At 43.3% G+C, this 21,357-nt stretch overlaps 4 non-coding genes across 4 annotated transcripts; all 4 read left to right on the top strand.

Annotated features, from left to right (window-relative positions):
- The first annotated feature begins 1,315 nt into the window (after positions 1-1,315).
- Positions 1,316-1,434, top strand: LOC132830648 (5S ribosomal RNA). Its single transcript, XR_009646426.1, has one exon. It is a non-coding gene; the product is annotated as a 5S ribosomal RNA (ribosomal RNA).
- Positions 1,435-5,813: 4,379 nt separating this feature from the next.
- LOC132830647 (5S ribosomal RNA) lies at positions 5,814-5,932 on the top strand. The gene has a single exon (XR_009646425.1). It is a non-coding gene; the product is annotated as a 5S ribosomal RNA (ribosomal RNA).
- A 4,379-nt stretch (positions 5,933-10,311) lies between these two features.
- On the top strand, positions 10,312-10,430 carry LOC132830641 (5S ribosomal RNA). The gene has a single exon (XR_009646419.1). It is a non-coding gene; the product is annotated as a 5S ribosomal RNA (ribosomal RNA).
- A 4,379-nt stretch (positions 10,431-14,809) lies between these two features.
- Positions 14,810-14,928, top strand: LOC132830655 (5S ribosomal RNA). The gene has a single exon (XR_009646433.1). It is a non-coding gene; the product is annotated as a 5S ribosomal RNA (ribosomal RNA).
- The last annotated feature ends 6,429 nt before the right edge of the window (positions 14,929-21,357 follow it).

Here is a 21,357-nt window from a genome sequence, read left to right as displayed (position 1 = left end):
AGTAGAGACAATGGATAGGTAGACAATTGGCAGGATGTAACCAGTCGTGTCTCACAAGGACTTGTGTTCGGGCCTCAATTATTGATGTTATTTATTAAGGAAATGGATAATGGCACAGAAAGTCATATATCATAATTTGTGGATGACACAAAGTTAGGCTGCATTGTAGACTGTGTAGATGACAGCATAAAATTGCAAGGGGATATTGATAGATTAAGTCAATGAGCAAAACTGTGGCAAAAGCATTTGAATGAAAGCAATAGTGAGGCTATCCATTTTTGGATCAAGAAGGGACAGATCAAGGTATTTTCCTGGATGGTATGAAGTGCATGTCCAAGGAGACTTGGGGGTTCAGGTGCATACATCTTTAAAATGTCACGGACACGTACAGAAAATAATCCAGAAAGCAAACAGATTGCTGTCCTTTCTAAGTAGAAAGATGCTGAAGTTATGCTGCAGTTCTACAAAACCCTGGTTAGATAGACCCCACTTGGAGTACTGTGAGCGGATCTGGGCAGCACACCTTCTGAAAGGAGTAGAATACTGATTTACAAGAATGATACCTGGACTTGCATGGTCAAGATGGAAGGAGAGATCATATCATTTCGGCCTGTGGTCTGTAGAATTGAGAATGTTAATGGGGGGTATGATGAAAGTCTTGAAGACATGAATAGGAAAAGAGAAGGTAGATAACGATAAACTATTTCTACTGGTTGGGGATTGTAGAATGAAGGGACATAGCGTGAGACTTAGGGCCGGAGGGTTGCGTAGAGATGTGAGGAAGCCGTCGTGCACACACATAGGATGGTGGGTTTTAGTAAGCGTTTTCTGACAAAGCGCAGTGGATGCTGGATGAGTTGTTAAATTGAAATGTGAGGGAGATAAATGTTTGTGAAGCAAAGGTACCAAGGGCCAGAGGCTTGCATATGAAGTTGGGCGAGAGCTGAGCCATGATGTGATTGAATGGAGGCAGAGGTTGTAGGGGCTAAACAGCGTTGTGGTGTGTGTATGTTGCTGTGGTTGTAATTTGTAAAGGAGTTCATTTGTAAAGCAGCTTGGATGGGCATGAAATGGAGTGGAGTGAGTGTGAAAGAGTTGATCCTGTTGTGTAATAAACGTGTGTGGGTGTGTGTGGTGTGGGTGTGTGGTGTGTGTGTGTGTGTAGGGGGTGAAGTAGAGGAGCTAAAGATGGAGATGGGAGAATAGAAAGGCAAAGGAAAGAGAAATGCTTTAGTGCAGTATGATTGACTGGTAACAAGTTGTTGTAAATGCAGCACTGTGTGCCTTTAAGGAACCATAAATGCAGGGTGTAAGTGCCTACGGCCATACTAGTCTGAAAACGCCCGATCTCGTCTGATCTCGGAAGCTAAGCAGACTCAGGCCTGGTTAGTACTTGGATGGGAGACTGCCTGGGAATACCAGGTGCAGTAGGCTTTTGCAGCCACCAGGGGCTGCTCACAGCTTCGCACTCTCACACTCCCATTCATCAAGCAACGTCCTTTTAACTCCTCACTCCGTCTCTCTGTCTCACTTTTTCTTGCCCAATTTCATTGTTCACCTTCTTCCCCCAATACACAAACACACCATTACTGCTTGAGATTGGAGCAAACGCACCAGGAACACCAGAGCAGCAAGTGTTTTATTGAAGAACACAAACGGTGGTTTTTGTCAATTGATGCCTCACTTACGAGGATCACACTTCCCTGATCGATGTCAGCGTTCCCCTGTTTTCTAACAACCGTCTAACTAGTGGTGTGGATAGGGCCTGAAAGCAACAACGTTGTGGTGAGGGCTTGTCAGGTGAAGGGAGTTTGACAATATCTGCACTCACCAGTCGAGTTCATACAACGGTGTATCGATATGGTTAAGGCAGGAAGAATGGGTCAGCAAACACAGCAAGTTCAATCCTTGTAATGATGATTATTACACATCAGCGACAAATAATAAGATAAGTGCAAAGAGTGAGTATTTGCCAGGTACAAAAATCAAGGCTTATTATCTGAACAGGCGAAGACTTCACAAAAAGATCACCCTAACAATGGTACAAATGGAGATGAATGGTTCGATCTAATTGACGTCACCGTGCCTTAGTTACAAGATGACCAAGGTAAAGGAATAACATTTCCAGAGTGCAGACTATTAACAACAGTAAGGTGGAATTTGGAAAGAGGAGTAGCCCCTGACATTTAAGGAAGACAGAAGGACATTAGTGAATAAGGATATTACTTTAGAAATCTTAACTGTGCACTAAGATAATCATACTATTTGAAGACACTGTCAAGATGCTTTGAGAAAAGGAAACTCATGTTGGACTAAATGCAAGAAAATGTTGTGTTCATTAACAGTCGGGTGGATAAAGCAGAAGCAATAGGTGCCAATGACTTGGATTTTCAGACTGTATTTCCTATCATCTCAGACTGAGATGAGGCGAACTTTCGGCAGTTATTGTGTTGTTAATCTTTAGAATGATATTCTCCAGAGAGTGGTGTGTGTTCTACTGTTGAGGATACTTAAGGGTCAGTGGATGGAGTTTTGATATCTCAGGGAATTCTGGAAGGGAGGTGCAGTTGAGGTGGATCGATGGTAATCAGTTTGAATGGTGGAGCACTCTGGCGTGAGATATTGACCACGGAGAGTGTGCTGCAGATTGAGCAAAGCAAAAGGTGATCCCCAGAAGGATAATTGTGAAGAACATAGAACATGGAAGGATACAGCGCAGTACAGGCCCTTCGGCCCTCGATGTTGCGCCGACCGAATCCTACCTAACCTATACTAGCCCAATAACTTCCACATGCCTATCCAATGCCCGCTTAAATGACCATAAAGAAGGAGAGTTCACCACTGATACGGGCAGGGCATTCCATGAACTCACAACCCGCTGAGTGAAGAATCTACCCCTAACATCTGTCCTAATAACCTGACCGAGGTTAGAGGATAGTGGTAAAGGACGGATATGGAAAATGGCAGAGATGGTGGAGTGGCCTCCGTGATTAGAAACAAAATTCTTTCAATGATGAGAGAGGACATAATGAAGGGAATGCATTCAGTGGAGACCGTGTGGGTGCAACTGAGGAATAGTCGAATGCCTAAAATTGTAATAGGTGTTCTGTACAGACCGCCTGGTAGCATCTCTGAGTCCTAGATGGTAAAAATGCAGAAAACTAGGTAATATGTAACAAAGCCAGAGTACTACACCTGAGGGATTTTAATGTGCACAGAGATTTAGAGATGTAGTCAAGCATTTGTCAGAAAGGTAGTGCATGTCTGGTGTATTGCCAGGACTGTTTCTTACTGCATTATGTCCTGAATGCCTCCTGGATTTAGTAATGAGTAATGAGTTGGATTTAATGAGTGAGCTAGTCGTGCGTGGCCACTTATCATACAGCGATGATAACGCGACCCAGTTCAAGGTAGTGTTTGAAAGTACAAAGCATGCATCTGCTGCTGGAGTTGGAGAGTTCGGTAAAGCCGCCTTGAACGAGATGAGACCGAGACCGTCCACAATAAGGTGGGAAAATCTGCTGATGGCTCAAAGAACTGAAGAAGACTGGAGAATGTTTAAGGAAACATTGAAGACAATAGAAAACCAGTTGATCCCGCTGAGAGGGAAAGCTCGGCTTCACAGAAGAAAACAGTCATTGACAAAAATCTCAGCATAGATCCTGCTGATTGGGAAAGTTACAGAGAGCGGGAAAGACACAAAGCAGTGTAAAAGAGCTACCAAAAGGAATTTTGAATGGAATATTTCCAGGGACATCAAAATCAAGAAGATTTGTTCCGCTGGCCTAAAGGGAAAGCGGGTGGTCAAGAGAAGGTGGGGCATTGTTAGTGACTCCGGGGAAATGGCAGAGATGTTGCATCATTACTTTTGCCTCGGTATTTTCAGTAGAAAAGGAGGATAGCTTGCCAGAAATCCCGATGAAATGAAAAATGGATCGGGAAAAACAACCGAATAAAATGAAGGTGAGTAAAACATCGATAATGAGGAAATGACTGGAATCAAAGGGTGACAAATGCCTGGGATTTGGCGGTTTCCATCGGCGGGTGTTAAAACAAGGAGACAAGCGCCTCATAGAAGCCCTAACTGTCATCGTTCAAAATTCCCAGGATACAGGAGTCGTCCCTCCGGATTGGATTGTTGCACGTGTCAGTCACGCTTTTTTAGAGTGGAGAACTCGGAAAAGTCGGGAATTGCAGAGCATGGAGCTGAGCACCTATGGCAGGGAATTTGTTGGAGTCTATAATCAAGGATGGGATAAGTGAGCACCTCAAACATTGTTGAGTTAATCAGGGAGAGCCACATGACAGGTAGGTCGTGCCTGACAAATTCATTGCAGAGGGGACTAAGGGAGCTGTCAGGGAATAATGTCCATAGATGTTGATTACATGGACTTCCAGAAGGAATTTGACAAAGTCCACTTAAGTAGGTAGAAGCCAACAGAATTGAGGGCAAATTCCTGACATGGCTCGGAAATTGTTTGAGTGGCAGGTGATAGAAAGTAGAGACAATGGATAGGTAGACAATTGGCAGGATGTAACCAGTCGTGTCTCACAAGGACTTGTGTTCGGGCCTCAATTATTGATGTTATTTATTAAGGAAATGGATAATGGCACAGAAAGTCATATATCATAATTTGTGGATGACACAAAGTTAGGCTGCATTGTAGACTGTGTAGATGACAGCATAAAATTGCAAGGGGATATTGATAGATTAAGTCAATGAGCAAAACTGTGGCAAAAGCATTTGAATGAAAGCAATAGTGAGGCTATCCATTTTTGGATCAAGAAGGGACAGATCAAGGTATTTTCCTGGATGGTATGAAGTGCATGTCCAAGGAGACTTGGGGGTTCAGGTGCATACATCTTTAAAATGTCACGGACACGTACAGAAAATAATCCAGAAAGCAAACAGATTGCTGTCCTTTCTAAGTAGAAAGATGCTGAAGTTATGCTGCAGTTCTACAAAACCCTGGTTAGATAGACCCCACTTGGAGTACTGTGAGCGGATCTGGGCAGCACACCTTCTGAAAGGAGTAGAATACTGATTTACAAGAATGATACCTGGACTTGCATGGTCAAGATGGAAGGAGAGATCATATCATTTCGGCCTGTGGTCTGTAGAATTGAGAATGTTAATGGGGGGTATGATGAAAGTCTTGAAGACATGAATAGGAAAAGAGAAGGTAGATAACGATAAACTATTTCTACTGGTTGGGGATTGTAGAATGAAGGGACATAGCGTGAGACTTAGGGCCGGAGGGTTGCGTAGAGATGTGAGGAAGCCGTCGTGCACACACATAGGATGGTGGGTTTTAGTAAGCGTTTTCTGACAAAGCGCAGTGGATGCTGGATGAGTTGTTAAATTGAAATGTGAGGGAGATAAATGTTTGTGAAGCAAAGGTACCAAGGGCCAGAGGCTTGCATATGAAGTTGGGCGAGAGCTGAGCCATGATGTGATTGAATGGAGGCAGAGGTTGTAGGGGCTAAACAGCGTTGTGGTGTGTGTATGTTGCTGTGGTTGTAATTTGTAAAGGAGTTCATTTGTAAAGCAGCTTGGATGGGCATGAAATGGAGTGGAGTGAGTGTGAAAGAGTTGATCCTGTTGTGTAATAAACGTGTGTGGGTGTGTGTGGTGTGGGTGTGTGGTGTGTGTGTGTGTGTAGGGGGTGAAGTAGAGGAGCTAAAGATGGAGATGGGAGAATAGAAAGGCAAAGGAAAGAGAAATGCTTTAGTGCAGTATGATTGACTGGTAACAAGTTGTTGTAAATGCAGCACTGTGTGCCTTTAAGGAACCATAAATGCAGGGTGTAAGTGCCTACGGCCATACTAGTCTGAAAACGCCCGATCTTGTCTGATCTCGGAAGTTAAGCAGACTCAGGCCTGGTTAGTACTTGGATGGGAGACCGCCTGGGAATACCAGGTGCAGTAGGCTTTTGCAGCCACCAGGAGCTGCTCACAGCTTCGCACTCTCACACTCCCATTCATCAAGCAACGTCCTTTTAACTCCTCACTCCGTCTCTCTGTCTCACTTTTTCTTGCCCAATTTCATTGTTCACCTTCTTCCCCCAATACACAAACACACCATTACTGCTTGAGATTGGAGCAAACGCACCAGGAACACCAGAGCAGCAAGTGTTTTATTGAAGAGCACAAACGGTGGTTTTTGTCAATTGATGCCTCACTTACGAGGATCACACTTCCCTGATCGATGTCAGCGTTCCCCTGTTTTCTAACAACCGTCTAACTAGTGGTGTGGATAGGGCCTGAAAGCAACAACGTTGTGGTGAGGGCTTGTCAGGTGAAGGGAGTTTGACAATATCTGCACTCACCAGTCGAGTTCATACAACGGTGTATCGATATGGTTAAGGCAGGAAGAATGGGTCAGCAAACACAGCAAGTTCAATCCTTGTAATGATGATTATTACACATCAGCGACAAATAATAAGATAAGTGCAAAGAGTGAGTATTTGCCAGGTACAAAAATCAAGGCTTATTATCTGAACAGGCGAAGACTTCACAAAAAGATCGCCCTAACAATGGTACAAATGGAGATGAATGGTTCGATCTAATTGACATCACCGTGCCTTAGTTACAAGATGACCAAGGTAAAGGAATAACATTTCCAGAGTGCAGACTATTAACAACAGTAAGGTGGAATTTGGAAAGAGGAGTAGCCCCTGACATTTAAGGAAGACAGAAGGACATTAGTGAATAAGGATATTACTTTAGAAATCTTAACTGTGCACTAAGATAATCATACTATTTGAAGACACTGTCAAGATGCTTTGAGAAAAGGAAACTCATGTTGGACTAAATGCAAGAAAATGTTGTGTTCATTAACAGTCGGGTGGATAAAGCAGAAGCAATAGGTGCCAATGACTTGGATTTTCAGACTGTATTTCCTATCATCTCAGACTGAGATGAGGCGAACTTTCGGCAGTTATTGTGTTGTTAATCTTTAGAATGATATTCTCCAGAGAGTGGTGTGTGTTCTACTGTTGAGGATACTTAAGGGTCAGTGGATGGAGTTTTGATATCTCAGGGAATTCTGGAAGGGAGGTGCAGTTGAGGTGGATCGATGGTAATCAGTTTGAATGGTGGAGCACTCTGGCGTGAGATATTGACCACGGAGAGTGTGCTGCAGATTGAGCAAAGCAAAAGGTGATCCCCAGAAGGATAATTGTGAAGAACATAGAACATGGAAGGATACAGCGCAGTACAGGCCCTTCGGCCCTCGATGTTGCGCCGACCGAATCCTACCTAACCTATACTAGCCCAATAACTTCCACATGCCTATCCAATGCCCGCTTAAATGACCATAAAGAAGGAGAGTTCACCACTGATACGGGCAGGGCATTCCATGAACTCACAACCCGCTGAGTGAAGAATCTACCCCTAACATCTGTTCTAATAACCTGACCGAGGTTATAGGATAGTGGTAAAGGACGGATATGGAAAATGGCAGAGATGGTGGAGTGGCCTCCGTGATTAGAAACAAAATTCTTTCAATGATGAGAGAGGACATAATGAAGGGAATGCATTCAGTGGAGACCGTGTGGGTGCAACTGAGGAATAGTCGAATGCCTAAAATTGTAATAGGTGTTATGTACAGACCGCCTGGTAGCATCTCTGAGTCCTAGATGGTAAAAATGCAGAAAACTAGGTAATATGTAACAAAGCCAGAGTACTACACCTGAGGGATTTTAATGTGCACAGAGATTTAGAGATGTAGTCAAGCATTTGTCAGAAAGGTAGTGCATGTCTGGTGTATTGCCAGGACTGTTTCTTACTGCATTATGTCCTGAATGCCTCCTGGATTTAGTAATGAGTAATGAGTTGGATTTAATGAGTGAGCTAGTCGTGCGTGGCCACTTATCATACAGCGATGATAACGCGACCCAGTTCAAGGTAGTGTTTGAAAGTACAAAGCATGCATCTGCTGCTGGAGTTGGAGAGTTCGGTAAAGCCGCCTTGAACGAGATGAGACCGAGACCGTCCACAATAAGGTGGGAAAATCTGCTGATGGCTCAAAGAACTGAAGAAGACTGGAGAATGTTTAAGGAAACATTGAAGACAATAGAAAACCAGTTGATCCCGCTGAGAGGGAAAGCTCGGCTTCACAGAAGAAAACAGTCATGGACAAAAATCTCAGCATAGATCCTGCTGATTGGGAAAGTTACAGAGAGCGGGAAAGACACAAAGCAGTGTAAAAGAGCTACCAAAAGGAATTTTGAATGGAATATTTCCAGGGACATCAAAATCAAGAAGATTTGTTCCGCTGGCCTAAAGGGAAAGCGGGTGGTCAAGAGAAGGTGGGGCATTGTTAGTGACTCCGGGGAAATGGCAGAGATGTTGCATCATTACTTTTGCCTCGGTATTTTCAGTAGAAAAGGAGGATAGCTTGCCAGAAATCCCGATGAAATGAAAAATGGATCGGGAAAAACAACCGAATAAAATGAAGGTGAGTAAAACATCGATAATGAGGAAATGACTGGAATCAAAGGGTGACAAATGCCTGGGATTTGGCGGTTTCCATCGGCGGGTGTTAAAACAAGGAGACAAGCGCCTCATAGAAGCCCTAACTGTCATCGTTCAAAATTCCCAGGATACAGGAGTCGTCCCTCCGGATTGGATTGTTGCACGTGTCAGTCACGCTTTTTTAGAGTGGAGAACTCGGAAAAGTCGGGAATTGCAGAGCATGGAGCTGAGCACCTATGGCAGGGAATTTGTTGGAGTCTATAATCAAGGATGGGATAAGTGAGCACCTCAAACATTGTTGAGTTAATCAGGGAGAGCCACATGACAGGTAGGTCGTGCCTGACAAATTCATTGCAGAGGGGACTAAGGGAGCTGTCAGGGAATAATGTCCATAGATGTTGATTACATGGACTTCCAGAAGGAATTTGACAAAGTCCACTTAAGTAGGTAGAAGCCAACAGAATTGAGGGCAAATTCCTGACATGGCTCGGAAATTGTTTGAGTGGCAGGTGATAGAAAGTAGAGACAATGGGTAGGTAGACAATTGGCAGGATGTAACCAGTCGTGTCTCACAAGGACTTGTGTTCGGGCCTCAATTATTGATGTTATTTATTAAGGAAATGGATAATGGCACAGAAAGTCATATATCATAATTTGTGGATGACACAAAGTTAGGCTGCATTGTAGACTGTGTAGATGACAGCATAAAATTGCAAGGGGATATTGATAGATTAAGTCAATGAGCAAAACTGTGGCAAAAGCATTTGAATGAAAGCAATAGTGAGGCTATCCATTTTTGGATCAAGAAGGGACAGATCAAGGTATTTTCCTGGATGGTATGAAGTGCATGTCCAAGGAGACTTGGGGGTTCAGGTGCATACATCTTTAAAATGTCACGGACACGTACAGAAAATAATCCAGAAAGCAAACAGATTGCTGTCCTTTCTAAGTAGAAAGATGCTGAAGTTATGCTGCAGTTCTACAAAACCCTGGTTAGATAGACCCCACTTGGAGTACTGTGAGCGGATCTGGGCAGCACACCTTCTGAAAGGAGTAGAATACTGATTTACAAGAATGATACCTGGACTTGCATGGTCAAGATGGAAGGAGAGATCATATCATTTCGGCCTGTGGTCTGTAGAATTGAGAATGTTAATGGGGGGTATGATGAAAGTCTTGAAGACATGAATAGGAAAAGAGAAGGTAGATAACGATAAACTATTTCTACTGGTTGGGGATTGTAGAATGAAGGGACATAGCGTGAGACTTAGGGCCGGAGGGTTGCGTAGAGATGTGAGGAAGCCGTCGTGCACACACATAGGATGGTGGGTTTTAGTAAGCGTTTTCTGACAAAGCGCAGTGGATGCTGGATGAGTTGTTAAATTGAAATGTGAGGGAGATAAATGTTTGTGAAGCAAAGGTACCAAGGGCCAGAGGCTTGCATATGAAGTTGGGCGAGAGCTGAGCCATGATGTGATTGAATGGAGGCAGAGGTTGTAGGGGCTAAACAGCGTTGTGGTGTGTGTATGTTGCTGTGGTTGTAATTTGTAAAGGAGTTCATTTGTAAAGCAGCTTGGATGGGCATGAAATGGAGTGGAGTGAGTGTGAAAGAGTTGATCCTGTTGTGTAATAAACGTGTGTGGGTGTGTGTGGTGTGGGTGTGTGGTGTGTGTGTGTGTGTAGGGGGTGAAGTAGAGGAGCTAAAGATGGAGATGGGAGAATAGAAAGGCAAAGGAAAGAGAAATGCTTTAGTGCAGTATGATTGACTGGTAACAAGTTGTTGTAAATGCAGCACTGTGTGCCTTTAAGGAACCATAAATGCAGGGTGTAAGTGCCTACGGCCATACTAGTCTGAAAACGCCCGATCTCGTCTGATCTCGGAAGCTAAGCAGACTCAGGCCTGGTTAGTACTTGGATGGGAGACCGCCTGGGAATACCAGGTGCAGTAGGCTTTTGCAGCCACCAGGGGCTGCTCACAGCTTCGCACTCTCACACTCCCATTCATCAAGCAACGTCCTTTTAACTCCTCACTCCGTCTCTCTGTCTCACTTTTTCTTGCCCAATTTCATTGTTCACCTTCTTCCCCCAATACACAAACACACCATTACTGCTTGAGATTGGAGCAAACGCACCAGGAACACCAGAGCAGCAAGTGTTTTATTGAAGAGCACAAACGGTGGTTTTTGTCAATTGATGCCTTACTTACGATGATCCCACTTCCCTGATCGATGTCAGCGTTCCCCTGTTTTCTAACAACCGTCTAACTAGTGGTGTGGATAGGGCCTGAAAGCAACAACGTTGTGGTGAGGGCTTGTCAGGTGAAGGGAGTTTGACAATATCTGCACTCACCAGTCGAGTTCATACAACGGTGTATCGATATGGTTAAGGCAGGAAGAATGGGTCAGCAAACACAGCAAGTTCAATCCTTGTAATGATGATTATTACACATCAGCGACAAATAATAAGATAAGTGCAAAGAGTGAGTATTTGCCAGGTACAAAAATCAAGGCTTATTATCTGAACAGGCGAAGACTTCACAAAAAGATCGCCCTAACAATGGTACAAATGGAGATGAATGGTTCGATCTAATTGACATCACCGTGCCTTAGTTACAAGATGACCAAGGTAAAGGAATAACATTTCCAGAGTGCAGACTATTAACAACAGTAAGGTGGAATTTGGAAAGAGGAGTAGCCCCTGACATTTAAGGAAGACAGAAGGACATTAGTGAATAAGGATATTACTTTAGAAATCTTAACTGTGCACTAAGATAATCATACTATTTGAAGACACTGTCAAGATGCTTTGAGAAAAGGAAACTCATGTTGGACTAAATGCAAGAAAATGTTGTGTTCATTAACAGTCGGGTGGATAAAGCAGAAGCAATAGGTGCCAATGACTTGGATTTTCAGACTGTATTTCCTATCATCTCAGACTGAGATGAGGCGAACTTTCGGCAGTTATTGTGTTGTTAATCTTTAGAATGATATTCTCCAGAGAGTGGTGTGTGTTCTACTGTTGAGGATACTTAAGGGTCAGTGGATGGAGTTTTGATATCTCAGGGAATTCTGGAAGGGAGGTGCAGTTGAGGTGGATCGATGGTAATCAGTTTGAATGGTGGAGCACTCTGGCGTGAGATATTGACCACGGAGAGTGTGCTGCAGATTGAGCAAAGCAAAAGGTGATCCCCAGAAGGATAATTGTGAAGAACATAGAACATGGAAGGATACAGCGCAGTACAGGCCCTTCGGCCCTCGATGTTGCGCCGACCGAATCCTACCTAACCTATACTAGCCCAATAACTTCCACATGCCTATCCAATGCCCGCTTAAATGACCATAAAGAAGGAGAGTTCACCACTGATACGGGCAGGGCATTCCATGAACTCACAACCCGCTGAGTGAAGAATCTACCCCTAACATCTGTCCTAATAACCTGACCGAGGTTAGAGGATAGTGGTAAAGGACGGATATGGAAAATGGCAGAGATGGTGGAGTGGCCTCCGTGATTAGAAACAAAATTCTTTCAATGATGAGGGAGGACATAATGAAGGGAATGCATTCAGTGGAGACCGTGTGGGTGCAACTGAGGAATAGTCGAATGCCTAAAATTGTAATAGGTGTTATGTACAGACCGCCTGGTAGCATCTCTGAGTCCTAGATGGTAAAAATGCAGAAAACTAGGTAATATGTAACAAAGCCAGAGTACTACACCTGAGGGATTTTAATGTGCACAGAGATTTAGAGATGTAGTCAAGCATTTGTCAGAAAGGTAGTGCATGTCTGGTGTATTGCCAGGACTGTTTCTTACTGCATTATGTCCTGAATGCCTCCTGGATTTAGTAATGAGTAATGAGTTGGATTTAATGAGTGAGCTAGTCGTGCGTGGCCACTTATCATACAGCGATGATAACGCGACCCAGTTCAAGGCAGTGTTTGTAAGTACAAAGCATGCATCTGCTGCTGGAGTTGGAGAGTTCGGTAAAGCCGCCTTGAACGAGATGAGACCGAGACCGTCCACAATAAGGTGGGAAAATCTGCTGATGGCTCAAAGAACTGAAGAAGACTGGAGAATGTTTAAGGAAACATTGAAGACAATAGAAAACCAGTTGATCCCCCTGAGAGGGAAAGCTCGGCTTCACAGAAGAAAACAGTCATTGACAAAAATCTCAGCATAGATCCTGCTGATTGGGAAAGTTACAGAGAGCGGGAAAGACACAAAGCAGTGTAAAAGAGCTACCAAAAGGAATTTTGAATGGAATATTTCCAGGGACATCAAAATCAAGAAGATTTGTTCCGCTGGCCTAAAGGGAAAGCGGGTGGTCAAGAGAAGGTGGGGCATTGTTAGTGACTCCGGGGAAATGGCAGAGATGTTGCATCATTACTTTTGCCTCGGTATTTTCAGTAGAAAAGGAGGATAGCTTGCCAGAAATCCCGATGAAATGAAAAATGGATCGGGAAAAACAACCGAATAAAATGAAGGTGAGTAAAACATCGATAATGAGGAAATGACTGGAATCAAAGGGTGACAAATGCCTGGGATTTGGCGGTTTCCATCGGCGGGTGTTAAAACAAGGAGACAAGCGCCTCATAGAAGCCCTAACTGTCATCATTCAAAATTCCCAGGATACAGGAGTCGTCCCTCCGGATTGGATTGTTGCACGTGTCAGTCACGCTTTTTTAGAGTGGAGAACTCGGAAAAGTCGGGAATTGCAGAGCATGGAGCTGAGCACCTATGGCAGGGAATTTGTTGGAGTCTATAATCAAGGATGGGATAAGTGAGCACCTCAAACATTGTTGAGTTAATCAGGGAGAGCCACATGACAGGTAGGTCGTGCCTGACAAATTCATTGCAGAGGGGACTAAGGGAGCTGTCAGGGAATAATGTCCATAGATGTTGATTACATGGACTTCCAGAAGGAATTTGACAAAGTCCACTTAAGTAGGTAGAAGCCAACAGAATTGAGGGCAAATTCCTGACATGGCTCGGAAATTGTTTGAGTGGCAGGTGATAGAAAGTAGAGACAATGGATAGGTAGACAATTGGCAGGATGTAACCAGTCGTGTCTCACAAGGACTTGTGTTCGGGCCTCAATTATTGATGTTATTTATTAAGGAAATGGATAATGGCACAGAAAGTCATATATCATAATTTGTGGATGACACAAAGTTAGGCTGCATTGTAGACTGTGTAGATGACAGCATAAAATTGCAAGGGGATATTGATAGATTAAGTCCATGGGCAAAACTGTGGCAAAAGCATTTGAATGAAAGCAATAGTGAGGCTATCCATTTTTGGATCAAGAAGGGACAGATCAAGGTATTTTCCTGGATGGTATGAAGTGCATGTCCAAGGAGACTTGGGGGTTCAGGTGCATACATCTTTAAAATGTCACGGACACGTACAGAAAATAATCCAGAAAGCAAACAGATTGCTGTCCTTTCTAAGTAGAAAGATGCTGAAGTTATGCTGCAGTTCTACAAAACCCTGGTTAGATAGACCCCACTTGGAGTACTGTGAGCGGATCTGGGCAGCACACCTTCTGAAAGGAGTAGAATACTGATTTACAAGAATGATACCTGGACTTGCATGGTCAAGATGGAAGGAGAGATCATATCATTTTGGCCTGTGGTCTGTAGAATTGAGAATGTTAATGGGGGGTATGATGAAAGTCTTGAAGACATGAATAGGAAAAGAGAAGGTAGATAACGATAAACTATTTCTACTGGTTGGGGATTGTAGAATGAAGGGACATAGCGTGAGACTTAGGGCCGGAGGGTTGCGTAGAGATGTGAGGAAGCCGTCGTGCACACACATAGGATGGTGGGTTTTAGTAAGCGTTTTCTGACAAAGCGCAGTGGATGCTGGATGAGTTGTTAAATTGAAATGTGAGGGAGATAAATGTTTGTGAAGCAAAGGTACCAAGGGCCAGAGGCTTGCATATGAAGTTGGGCGAGAGCTGAGCCATGATGTGATTGAATGGAGGCAGAGGTTGTAGGGGCTAAACAGCGTTGTGGTGTGTGTATGTTGCTGTGGTTGTAATTTGTAAAGGAGTTCATTTGTAAAGCAGCTTGGATGGGCATGAAATGGAGTGGAGTGAGTGTGAAAGAGTTGATCCTGTTGTGTAATAAACGTGTGTGGGTGTGTGTGGTGTGGGTGTGTGGTGTGTGTGTGTGTGTAGGGGGTGAAGTAGAGGAGCTAAAGATGGAGATGGGAGAATAGAAAGGCAAAGGAAAGAGAAATGCTTTAGTGCAGTATGATTGACTGGTAACAAGTTGTTGTAAATGCAGCACTGTGTGCCTTTAAGGAACCATAAATGCAGGGTGTAAGTGCCTACGGCCATACTAGTCTGAAAATGCCCGATCTCGTCTGATCTCAGAAGCTAAGCAGACTCAGGCCTGGTTAGTACTTGGATGGGAGACCGCCTGGGAATACCAGGTGCAGTAGGCTTTTGCAGCCACCAGGAGCTGCTCACAGCTTCGCACTCTCACACTCCCATTCATCAAGCAAAGTCCTTTTAACTCCTCACTCCGTCTCTCTGTCTCACTTTTTCTTGCCCAATTTCATTGTTCACCTTCTTCCCCCAATACACAAACACACCATTACTGCTTGAGATTGGAGCAAACGCACCAGGAACACCAGAGCAGCAAGTGTTTTATTGAAGAGCACAAACGGTGGTTTTTGTCAATTGATGCCTCACTTACGATGATCCCACTTCCCTGATCGATGTCAGCGTTCCCCTGTTTTCTAACAACCGTCTAACTAGTGGTGTGGATAGGGCCTGAAAGCAACAACGTTGTGGTGAGGGCTTGTCAGGTGAAGGGAGTTTGACAATATCTGCACTCACCAGTCGAGTTCATACAACGGTGTATCGATATGGTTAAGGCAGGAAGAATGGGTCAGCAAACACAGCAAGTTCAATCCTTGTAATGATGATTATTACACATCAGCGACAAATAATAAGATAAGTGCAAAGAGTGAGTATTTGCCAGGTACAAAAATCAAGGCTTATTATCTGAACAGGCGAAGACTTCACAAAAAGATCGCCCTAACAATGGCACAAATGGAGATGAATGGTTCGATCTAATTGACATCACCGTGCCTTAGTTACAAGATGACCAAGGTAAAGGAATAACATTTCCAGAGTGCAGACTATTAACAACAGTAAGGTGGAATTTGGAAAGAGGAGTAGCCCCTGACATTTAAGGAAGACAGAAGGACATTAGTGAGTAAGGATATTACTTTGGAAATCTTAACCGTGCACTAAGATAATCATACTATTTGAAGACACTGTCAAGATGCTTTGAGGAAAGGAAACTCATGTTGGACTAAATGCAAGAGAATGTTGTGTTCATTAACAGTCGGGTGGATAAAGCAGAAGCAATAGGTGCCAATGACTTGGATTTTCAGACTGTGTTTCCTATCATCTCAGACTGAGATGAGGTGAACTTTCGACAGTTTTTGTGTTGTTAATCTTTAGAATGATATTCTCCAGAGAGTGGTGTGTGTTCTACTGTTGAGGATACTTAAGGGTCAGTGGATAGAGTTTTGATATCTCAGGGAATTCTGGAAGGGAGGTGCAGTTGAGGTGGATCGATGGTAATCAGTTTGAATGGTGGAGCACTCTGGCGTGAGATATTGACCACGGAGAGTGTGCTGCAGATTGAGCAAAGCAAAAAGTGGTCCCCAGAAGGATAATTGTGAAGACCGAGGTTATAGGATAGTGGTATAGGACAGATTTGGAAAATGGCAGAGGTAGTGGAGTGGCCATTTGACAAAGTCCCTTTTAATTGGGTAGAACCCAACATAATTTAGAGCAAACTCATGACGTGGCTTGGAAATTGGTTGAGCATCAGGTGACAGAAAGTAACTTTGTTCCATTTCAGCTGTTTTTTTCTTGTTCAGCATCATTAATTTCACTCTCACGCCTGCGGATTAACAAGGTATTTGCTAAAACCTGTTTCCCCAGCGACATCACAGTCTCAGTAGACTGCGTCCAGTTGAACCCAATCCACTTGGATTCCAACTCAAGTTTCAGCCTTCCTGTTTTGAAATCACTCAGGATGTCAGGTATTTCCATGACTTTCAACATTCCACAGACAGCTGTTCTCACTGCATCCTGGGATCCACACTCAGTATCATATGTTGTCATTTGCACACTCTCGACCTCTCTCCAATATTACTGCTTCACACTGACTCAAAGTTGCACTACTTGCCAGTTCCACTTCATCCTCTGGCTCATTCGACAAGCCACAAACAGTCCTCATTAGCAGCCGTTCATTCTCCCAGGCTGACCGTTATCCACTCCTTTGTCTGTCTAACTTGTCCTTCTCTCTCTTTGGGCGCTATCTCCACCTATCATTTACCCTTTGCCCACCCTTCCCCATGTGATTTTCTGCAATAAAAATCAGTTTCCTCACTACCATCAGTGCTGAAGAAGGGTCACTGGACCGGAAATGTTAACTCTGATTTCTCACCGCAGATGCTGCCAGACCTGCTAAGCTTCTCCAGCAATTTCTGTTTTTGTTTGTGACCGAAAGTAGAGATAATGGCTAGGTTCTCAGATTGCAGAATGTGACCAGTGGTGTCCCACAAGCATCTGGTTTAAGTACCTCAATTATTCACGTTTTTTAGTGATTTATATAATGACATAGAAAGTAATATATCCAAATTTGCAGATGACACAAATTTAGGCTGCATTATAGACTGTGTAGATAACAGTCTATCAATTTTCATTTGCAATTTTCTGCTAAGTGAGTGCAGCAAGCTGTGGCAGATGGAGTTGAATGTAAGCAAGAGTCATGTTATCCAATTTGGACTGTGGGCGTGTTCTAGATGTTATTAAGATAAATATAGTGCATGTCCAATAGACTTGTGGGTTCAGGTGCATATTTCTTTAAAAATGTCATGAACAGTTGAGCAAATAATGTCATTGCAAAGAATAATTTTGAAAAAAGTTCTTATTATCTGAACATAAGAATCATTCACACAAAAAAAAGCTGCATGAGTACAAGTTGACCAAGGTCAGAAAATACATTTCCAGAATATAGAATATACAAAGTCAGGTGATATCTGCAAAGAGGTCAGTTAGACTCGAAACGTCAGCTCTTTTCTCTCCTTATAGATCTGCCAGACCTGCTGAGATTTTCCAGCATTTTCTCTTGGGTTCCGCAAAGAGGTGACATGAAAGGATGATGTAAAGACATCAGAGAGTCAGGATCATCGTTCAGAATATCCAAATGTCAAATCAGAATGGATGTGAGTAGGAACGAAAAGGTCAGATTGAGATGATGGGAGTGGTTTGTAAAGACCCTAATTGAAGTCATAGCTTTGGCTTCAACTATTGATTGGCTCATGGTCAGAAAACAGTGATTAGGAGTTCTGTTTCATGTTTATGTCCTGTGACCATTGGGTTAAGACATTGTTGCTGAATTTGCAGATAGACGGAGGGACAGAGGGCATGGATAGAGGGTTGGCTGACTGGCAGAAGGCAGAACGTATTAATAAAGTGGTCTTTTTCAGAATGGCAGCCACTGACTCGTGGAGTTCCACAAGGGTCCGTGTTGGGACCACAATTATTCGTGTTATATAATAACGATTTGAATGAAGGAACTGAGGGGACTGTTACGAAACTTAATTGCACAAAGAAAGGCTCAAGGAAGGTAGTGTTGAGGAAGCAGGGAGGCTGCAGAAGAACTGTAGGAGAGTGGGCAAAGAAGTGACAGATTGAATACAATGTGGGAAGGTGTGAGGAAGGAAGAACAGAGGCATAGACTATTTTCTAATCAAAAAAAGGCTTTGGAAATTTGAAGCAGAAAGGGACGCAGGAGTCCTCATTCAGAATCCTCAAGGTTACATGAAGGTTCAGTTGGCAATCACAAAGACAAATGTAATATTAACAATCACTTAAAGAGGGCTAGAATACAAGAGCAGAAACATCCCGCTGAGGCACTGGTCAAACCGCATTTGGAATATTGTGAGCAGCTTTGGGGTCTGCATCCAAGGAAGGATTTGTTAGCATTGGAGAGGGTTCAGATGAGGTTTAACAAGAATGATCCTGGGGATGAAGAGCTCGTCATATGAGGAGTGGTTCAGGACTCTGGGTCCATACTGTTTGGAGTTTAGAAGGATAAGGGGGAGTACTCTATAGATCTGGAACAGTCCCTGCAGATTGGAGGGTAGCTAATGTCACTCCAATATTCAAAAAGGTAGAGAGAAAACAGGGAATTATAAACCAGTAAGCCTAACATCAGTAGTGGGGAAAGTTCTCAAATCCATTATCAAGGACTTTATACCAGAGCATTCAGAAAGCAGTGGCAGGATTAGACAGAGTCAGCATGGATTTATGAAGGGGAAATCATGGCTAACAAATCTGTTGGAATTCTATGAAGATGTAACTGGTAGAGTTGACAAAGGGGAGCCAGTCAATGTGGTATGTTAGGACTTTCAGGAAAAAAAATTTACATAGTCCTGAATAAGAGATTGTTGTGCAAGATTCAAGCACATAGGATTGGGGGAAGTGTATTGAGATGTATAGAAAACTGGTTGTCACAGAAGAAACAGTGTAGGAATTAATGGGTCCTTTTCAAACTGCCAGGCAGTAACTAGTGGGGGTGACACTGGGATCAGTGCTGGTACCCCAGCTATTCACAATATATATCAGTGATTTGGATGAGGAAACAAAATGTAATATCTCAAAGTTTGCAGAGTTACCAAGTTGGGTGGGAGGGTGAGCTGTGAAGTGGATGGAGGGATCCTTCAGCATGATCTGGACAGGTTGGGTGAGTGGGCAACTCAATGGCAGATGTAGTTTAATTTGGATAAATGTGAGGTTATACACTTTGGAAGCAAAAACAAAGTGGCAGATTACTACCTGGATGGCTGTACATTGGGAGTGGGGAGCGTGCAGTGGGACGTGGGTGTCCTTGTGCGCCAGTCACTGAAGGTAAGCATGCCAACCCACAGCAGATGACTGCAGCGGTTCAAGAAGGTAGCTCACCACCACTTTCTCATGGGCAATTAGGGACAGGCAACAAATACTGGCCAGCCAGTGATGTCCACATCCCATAAATGAATAAAAAATACCTTTCTCCCATTAACATGTTGTTTATCTGATATTGTTGGAATATTTATGTTGTCCTCTGCCATGACAATTGATGCAAAATATTAGTTTAAATTATCTGTCATTTCCCTGCTTCCTGTTTTTAATTCCCCAGCTGCATCCTCCAAGGGCCCCACACTTACTTCAGCTAGCCTTTTCAATTCTAGTTTTGTGTCATTCCTCACAGTCCTTAACTCCTCCTTTAAATATGTATCTACCTGCTCTTCAAATAGCTTTTGTGATCTAACCTCCACGACTCTCCAAGACAGAGAATTCCAGATATTTGCTACCCTCTCAGAAAAGTGTGGAAACTTGCTATTTTGTTTTCTGCATTTCTTACCAATTTACTTTCATAATCAATTTTCTTTTTAGCTTTTTACCTTTAAATCTATTTTTGTACCAACTGCAAATTTGGTTACAGTGTATTCACTTCCTTCCTCCAAGTTATTAACATATACATTACAAACAGTTGTAGTCCCAGCATTGGTCCCTGTGGAACCTGTAAGGACATAAGTTATAGAAGTAGAATTAGGCTATTTGGCCCATCATGGTGGTTAGCACTGCTGCCTCACAATTCAATTCCCGCCTCAGGCAACTGACTGTGTGGAGTTTGCACATTCTCCCAGTGTCTGCGTGGGTTTCCTCTGGGCACTCTGGTTTCCTCCCACAGTCCAAAGATGTGCAGGTCAGGTGAATTGGCCATGCTAAATTGCCCATAGAGTTAGGTGTAGGGGAAGGGGTCTGGGTGGGGAGGGATTTTGACCCAACCAAAGCAAAAGAACAGCAATATATTACCACAGTAGGATGGTGAGTGGCATGGAGGGGATCTTCCAGGTGATGGTGTTTCCATTTCTGCCCAATTAGATGGAAATGGTTGTGGGTTTGGAAGATGGTGTCTGAGAATCTTTGGTAAATTTCTGCAGTGCATCTTGTTAATAGTACACACCTATTGCTACTGAGTATCGGTATTGGAGGGAATGGATGCTTGTGAATGTAATACCGATCAAGCGGGCTGCTTTGTGCTGAATGATGTCCAGATTGTTGGTGAATGTTGGTCCTTTGCAAGATAAAACTGGAGAGTTAATAGTAGGGAACATTGAGCTGGCAGAGATGCTGAATCAATACTTTGCTTCAGTTTTCATTGTGGAGGACAATAGTATCATTCCTGCTGGGATGGACAAATCAGAGGCAATGGATAAGGTAGAACAATCAACATCAATAAGACAAAGATACTCAGCGAACTATTAGGATTGAGGACAGGCAAGTCCCCCAGGCCTGATGGCCTACATCCTACCGTATTAAAGGAAGTGGCAGCAGAGATAGTAGATCCATTGGTTACAATATTCCAAAATTTCCTGGACATGGGACAGGTTCCAGTGGATTAGAAAATGGCTTTATTCAAAATGAAGGAAGGCAAAATGTTAGTTGGGAAAGTATTAGAATCAATTATCAAGGAAACAATATCAGGATATTCGGAAAGTCAAAACACTACCCATCAGAGTCAGCATGGTTTTATGAAGGGCAAATCATGTTTGACTAATTTTCTATAGGTCTTTGAAGAAGTAACAAGCAAAGTGGGTAATGGGGACGCTGTAGATGTAATTTATCTGGATTTCCGGAAGGTGTTTAATAAAGTGCTGCACAACAGGTTAATTTAGAAAGTTGAATCAGATGGGATGGGGTAATTTATTAGCCTGGATTGATGACTGGCTGATGGACAGAAGACACAGTTGGGATAAATGGCTTTTTTTCTGGATGGCAAGAGGTAACTAGTGGGG

This window comes from Hemiscyllium ocellatum, chromosome 31 (assembly GCF_020745735.1).
Source record: "Hemiscyllium ocellatum isolate sHemOce1 chromosome 31, sHemOce1.pat.X.cur, whole genome shotgun sequence".
Classification (NCBI taxonomy): Eukaryota; Metazoa; Chordata; class Chondrichthyes; order Orectolobiformes; family Hemiscylliidae; genus Hemiscyllium; species Hemiscyllium ocellatum.
This window is presented reverse-complemented; position numbering and strand designations above follow the sequence as displayed.